This window comes from Aythya ferina, assembly GCF_964211825.1.
Source record: "Aythya ferina genome assembly, chromosome: 18".
NCBI classification, from domain to species: Eukaryota; Metazoa; Chordata; class Aves; order Anseriformes; family Anatidae; genus Aythya; species Aythya ferina.
This window is the reverse complement of record NC_140317.1, coordinates 854,035-860,895: the sequence shown is the minus strand read 5'-3', so window position 1 is coordinate 860,895 and position 6,861 is coordinate 854,035.

Genomic DNA, 6,861 nt, shown 5'->3' with positions numbered 1-6,861 from the left:
TTGGAAGGCAGATTTGTGGAGGGCTGATAATTGACAGAGTTTATGTTTTGTTGGGAAGCTGATATAAGGTGTTCTTTAGCCTCCAGTATGTTTGCTTCATTAATATGGTCAGATGGAGTTGGGGGACTGTAAAGACTGTTGTGCCCTTCCAAAGAGATGAACCCTGTTAAGTTCAAGTCCATCTTATATCGGGATCAGCACAGAACCCTTTGAAAGGGTAGATAAGCATGTGGATGGGTAGACCCATCCAATAAAACCCATGGGGATTCCCCTTTCAGCAAGATCTCCCAACAAAGGCTTTGACAGAGAGAGATAGCCATGGGATAAGAAGGAACCTTCTAACCTGTCTAAATAATCCCCAAAGACATAGAATGAAGGAAGAGTTCTCTGTGAGTGGTCTGTGCTGCCGAAGCTATCCATAAAGCAACATGAAGGGGTGCTGAGCAGGAAGGTGTGCAATGCTTCCTGATGAAATAATACCATTCCAAGCAGTTAGGGCAATGACTGTTGCCTAAGAACCCAGAGAAGGCTTTAATGGCACCAAACAGACAGACATTTAAAAATAGCGTACAAAATTCAGTACACTTAAAAAGAGGCACTTAGGGGAACATAACGCAGTGTCACATACAGAAGGGTGGACACTAAGCTGACAATTACTGGTCAGGAGTAAGGTCTTCCACATGTTCTGGATAACTGCATGACAACATCAGCTCACAGCTCAGCAGTCATAGCAAAAGACAAAATAAAAAGAGGCAAACTGATTTTGCAAGGAATTATGAGTGGGCACAACAGAGACAACGATCACTCCACTGCATTGTGATCAGAAGTATGATGACATTTTGAATACCATTCACGGTCTGATTCCTCCCATTTTTAAAAGGGCGCAGAGGGAACAGAAAACATTCCAAAGGCGGTGAAGACAACCAGATGCAAGGAACCGCTTCTATAGGAGGACCAATTAAGCAAACCCAGAGATTTAAAATCGGCAAGCAGACAACCAAGTGAGATACAAAACAGATGTACAAAGACGGCACCATGTAGAGAGACCTGAGAAGGATCAACATTTTATCTCACTCTGGAATTAAATATAATAACAGAGCATGGAGTGCTGACCATGGTGGAGAGTGTGTATGTCTCTTTGTAGGAATGTGTGTGGAAATCAGATGAAACTACCTGAAGGTAAGGTATTCTACAGTACAAAGATGTGTGGGTTCTTCACACAGTATGTGTATTGTGGGATTATTCTGGGTTGTGCCTGCGTGCACGAAAGGAGGGGTCTGGGGTGCCTGCGAGCACAGTGGGAGGGGTCCTGGGTTCCTGGGTGGGACGCTTTGACACTATATAAGATAATGTTACGCAGTAATAAATTGGCTTACGGCACAGAAAGCTGGTCGTTGTGTCCGTTTGTCCCGGGGCTTTCGGTCGGGTTATCCTACATATGGTGACCCCGACGTGATACGAACCCCGACGTGCAACTGGTTGGAGCGAGTTAGGCGCGGTTCATACGTGCTAGGTACGCGGGTGACCATGGGGCCTGGAGTCGATGAGGTGGTGAGTACTTTAAAATCCTTGGCCAAGGAAGTAGGAATAACTTTACAAAAGAAGGACATTCGGTCCCTCTTGTTTTGGGCGACACGCCGGAATCTGGCGGGGTCTCCTGTCCATTGCCTGAGACAGGCTACTTTAGAAGCAGTGGGACGGGATTTATGTGACAGCGCTTGCATCGGGAACAAAGAGGCGCAGACTTTATTACCGACCTATGGGTCGGTGCGAGCGGTTTTGGAAAAGGTAGCCAACGAGGCATGCCTGTGGGCTACTGTGCACCGTATGCTTTTGTCCAATGGGGACAGTGAGAATAAGCAGGCTCCTATGGAGCTGCCGATAAAAAACAATCTAAAGGAAGGGTCAGGGCAGGAGAAGGAGGAGGCTCGATCGGGGGATGAAAATAATGTGGAGCAGGAGAAAGAAGAGGGTGGGAAACCTTTTGTGGCCCCCCTGCGAGTTCGGTTGGATCGTGAAAGAATAGCAACATATAGTGCTCCTCAGGTGGAAGGGAGCACCATACATACTTCATCGGATGGGTCCTTTTGGGGGGTAAATAAGAAGGGCTCCCTTATTCTGTTCCCTGCCGGGGGTCCTGAAGGGGCAGGGGTGGCATCCAGGCAGGTGCCGGAGTTTTCAGGTTCCCTCTGGCCGCCGCTGTATGCAGCCTCCAGGGCGGGAGGGGGGGGAAGCGCGGGTGGAGCTTTTTTCGAAGAAGCCCCTACCATCGTCTGTGCGTCGCGTTCCCATTCCGTCGGGTGCTGCGTCCCAAAAGAGAGAACGAGTGGATAGTGAGAGTTCAACAGATGAGGAGTCTCAGGATCCTAGACAGGCTACCCCACGGCAGCTGATGCACATCCGCGAGGAGGTGCAAAAGGCAAGAGAAAAATGGACTATTAGCGCGCGAGAATGTCTTCTCTCGGGTTGTGAAATAACGCCAAGTCCTGTGCGGATAGGGTGCTATCCTGTTTTCGCGGGGTCTCAAGGACATCAGTGGCAGCCAGTAGATTATAAGATGCTGCAACAGTTAAAAAAGGCTGTACATGATGGGGGATTCTCTAGCCCACAGACACAGGTTTTGTTGGATGTGGTGGCCTTCCAAGGGCCCCTGATGTTTGATTGGCAGCAGGTTGCCCGAGCCTGCCTGACGGCAGCGCAGGTACCCATGTTTGAGTCTTTGCTAGAAGAGGAAGGTGAAGTGTTAATGGCGCGTGCATGGGTGAATCCCCAGGATCCTTTACATGGTATGCCTGGGGAAGCATTGTTGGGACGGGGGAGGTGGATTACTCCGCAGGAACAGCTGTTGCTGCCGCAGCCTGTGCTGATTGCCGCTGCTGATTTGGGCCGTAGAGCATTAGAGCAGATGAATGCTGTAGTCAGCCAGACTCCCAGTTATCTCCATATTCGGCAAAAACCTGAGGAACACTTTGGGCACTTTGCAGATAGAGTGCAGACAGCTGTGGCGAGCAGTAATTTACCACCGGAAGCGCAAGATGTTGTTTTGAGAGAATGCTTAAGAACGGGAGCTCTACCTGAGTTCAAGGCCGCTCTTGCAGCGCTTCCAGCTTCTGCAAGCGCAGGCGAGCTGATTGCTCGCAGATGTGCGTTTGGCAAGGCTCAGGAGATGCAGCCTCTTGCTGCTGCTCTCAGTGAGCAGATGGTTGGGGTCACATCTGCCCTCCAGGTGTTTGCTCTCCAGATTCATCCTGGAGGTTGTTTTCGTTGTGGACAGCGTGGTCACGTAGCTCATGATTGTTCCAAGAAAAGGGAACCTGTGATCGAAAACAGCCGTGTCCGTTGTTGGGTGTGTGGGCGATCTGGCCACCGTGCTCACGAGTGTTCACAACGAAAAGGGGAGGTAAAAGAGGAAAAGAGGGAGGGGCTGTCCGAAAACACTAGCACTGGGACGAAAAGGGACCCGCTGTCTCGGCCGCAAGTGTGGGTCCCAACCCCCATCGAGCAGGGGTGGACAAGTCCGCCGTCCAGTCTCAGGCCGGAAAACGATTGCATACCTTTGCATTCCGATGACACCAAGCGTTTTGCTCTAACCATTCCATCGTTGAACAATATGCAGCCAGCAGCCCGGTATGAATGGGTTGTCTTCCCTCAAGCGACTCCTGCTTGTCCTCGCCTTGTGCCCTGCAGTGTATGGGGGCTACTGGCAGGAGTATACTGTGGGCTACCGGACTGCTCCGCTGTTTCCAACGCCATACGCTTACAGCCTACGGTCTGCTGAGCCAGTACTCAATGGGACACTTCGTGGGTTGTTCCCGCCTGTTACTTGCCAGGGAAGGAAGCTGACTACCATCCGTATCAATGCCACCGTGCAGGCAGGTATCAATCTGACACATGAAATACACTTGTCATCGGACGGCACCACGCATGCGACGGAGGACGGAAAAGAAACCGTTCTACCAGTGGCACAATTGTGTGGCTCCATTGACGTTTGGGACAATGGGACAATAGCGGATGTGACCGTTCCGCTGTGGACAGTTAAGACCATGGTGTGCAATCAGTCGGTGGCCTGGTTGTGGGTGGGGCCACCAGGCCAAGCTCCTGCACTGGTGGGCTTTTTCCCTGGGGATGCTTGGACTGTAAATAGCCGTGTGACAGACCTTTATCAATTGGTCCGCGTCGCGCATGTTTTGAACTCTGTTCATTGGTGTTTACCTAACCCCTATTGGTTGCTCTGTTCTCAGGAACGTGCTTGGAAGGTGATTCCAGCTAACACGACACTTGGTTTGTGCTCTATGGGTCTGCTATTGTGGCCGCATCGCACTGCTAGCAGCCCTCGAGCAACCCGAGGAGTCTGTAAAATTCCGGTGTTGTTAAAAATGAGAGATAAAAGGTCAGTTCAGTACACACAGCAAGCAAGGAGCAATCAAGAGGAAAATTTAATGATAGGGTTAATTAGAGATTTCGCAAAAATGCAGAATGTGAGTCAAGTGACCACTTGTTTACCTATACCTAAATCCACAGGTGATTCTATACCCTGGGGTATAATCACATCACCGATACCCCAGATTGAGAAAAACAAAACAATCCAATGTAAATCGGAAAAAGTCATAGAGACAGAAAGGCTGGAAGGGTTTTATAGAGAGTGTCAGATTCGCCTTTATTCTGGGTGTCAAAAGGAACATGAGTATAACCAATCGGAATATAGCCAGCCAGACTAGTAGGAAAAAGATCTTAGTGAATTGTAAATCTTCGACTATACGAAGCATGGGACATTTTGTGTGGGCTGCCAGTGATGGAACTTGGATGACTCATTTAAGTTTGGATGGCCCAGTAAAACAAATTACTTTAGGATTGCCCACCCTTTGCCCGCTTTGGAAAAAATCTCCTCTCATAGAGAGAAGGACAAAAAGAGAAGTAAGTGAAGAAGTTGATGAGTGGCAGGAACCGTCCACTGGGATAAAAATAGGGTGGGTAGTAGAATCGTTGTTTGCCCTGATAGCCTCCTACCACAACAGGGAGCTGATATACAATTTGATGGGGCAAGTACATAGACTGGCCAACATAACCAAAAGGGAGTTTAAGGAATTAAATATACAGTTACAAGCCACAACAAGAATGACCCTGCAGAATAGATTGGCCCTGGATATGCTTCTGTTAAAGGAACATGGCGTCTGTGGATACCTTAAAGATAAGGTTGACCATTGTTGTATACACATTCCGAATGTAACTGCCAATGTAGAACATGACATATCCCAAATAGCCCAGGTAGAAGACAAAATAAAAGAAGGGCAGTGTGACGCAGAACAGAATTGGCTGGGGGCAACTCTCAAGGGGTTAGGCTTTCAGCTAGAAGGATGGCTTAAATCGCTCTTACAAACAATATTGCTACTGGTAATAGTATTCATTGTGATAGGGCTAGTATATGTATGTATTAAAGCAAAAATAGCTAGAAGCAGTATAATGAATTGCAGCATGCTGACCATTCTCACCAAAAATCATGAAGGGTTCCCGTTGCCACCGCTTGCTCCTGGGACGGATACTCATCCCTAAGTAATTATGATTAAATCACGCTTAGTGTAACGGGTTAAAGGGGGTACATTACTGCATAAAGAGGGGGGAGGTGTGGGATTATTCTGGGTTGTGCCTGCATGCACGAAAGGAGGGGTCTGGGGTGCCTGCGAGCACAGTGGGAGGGGTCCTGGGTTCCTGGGTGGGACGCTTTGACACTATATAAGATAATGTTACGAAGTAATAAATTGGCTTACGGCACAGAACGCTGGTCGTTGTGTCCGTTTGTCCCGGGGCTTTCGGTCAGGTTATCCTACATGTATAACCTATGAAACTCTCAGTTGTCCATGTATGCTGAAGGATTACATTGATTCAAAACAAACTTGTACATGCTAACAAAGTAGGACTTTAGCAGTAGTTACCAACTACACAGAAACCCTATCCATGTTACATTGGCTTAGAGCTATACAGGAAGACAGAGAGCACTCAAGGTGTAACAGCAGACATATTTTATCTTTTCTTGTAGACTCTACATAACTGCAGCAGAGCACAAACCTGTATGGGGGAAAGGGAGGGAGCATCCTCCACTCCAATTCTATCTGAGCTGCAGAAAATGAAGCTGCCAGTGAGAACAAGACCACCAAAGCAGAAAACCTAAGGGGCAGAGGGTGAACATGTGGTTTGGGAATTAAAAAGGGTTTTTCGGTTTGGTCTCATGTGTTTACATACCTGTGCTCTGCATAGCTAGTCCTCTGGATGTCCAGCACCTGGTTTAGGGCATGCCTTAAATGCCATAGTGAATTTGGGCTGTAGCTTTGACTGCAGTTGCCTTGGGCCTGGATTGTCTAGGAGGATAATGCAGTGACAGCCAACCATCATCTGCTTGGAGGTCAGTCATGACATGCAGACCATGGCTATGTCAAGTCCTGAGGTCACTGGTCTCCTAAAACTTTGTCTCCTTTTTCATCTACAGAATTTTCAAAGGTGAGCATGCTAGTGGAGCTCTTGAGGTCTCCTAGAAATTGCTGAGGGCTAACAGTGGGTCCTCAGTATGTATGTAGAAACCACTGTGAGAGCATGGGGTTTGCTTCCAAAGCAATACTCAGTCTGCTGGAAACTTTCAGCAAACAGATACATGTCTGTATGGCTAAGGCAGAATTATCCTAAGTGTTATCCATCTCCAAGATGTAAACTCACCAACATACTTTCTTCACAACATATACTCCTTTTTATCCTCTGCACTCATTCTCCACCACAGACCAGGACAGACTCGGTTTTCTGATACATTCTTTGCCATCTTTGCAATAAAGGCAACTGTATCCTGAGCTGTATAAAAAGAAATTTTGCAGCCCA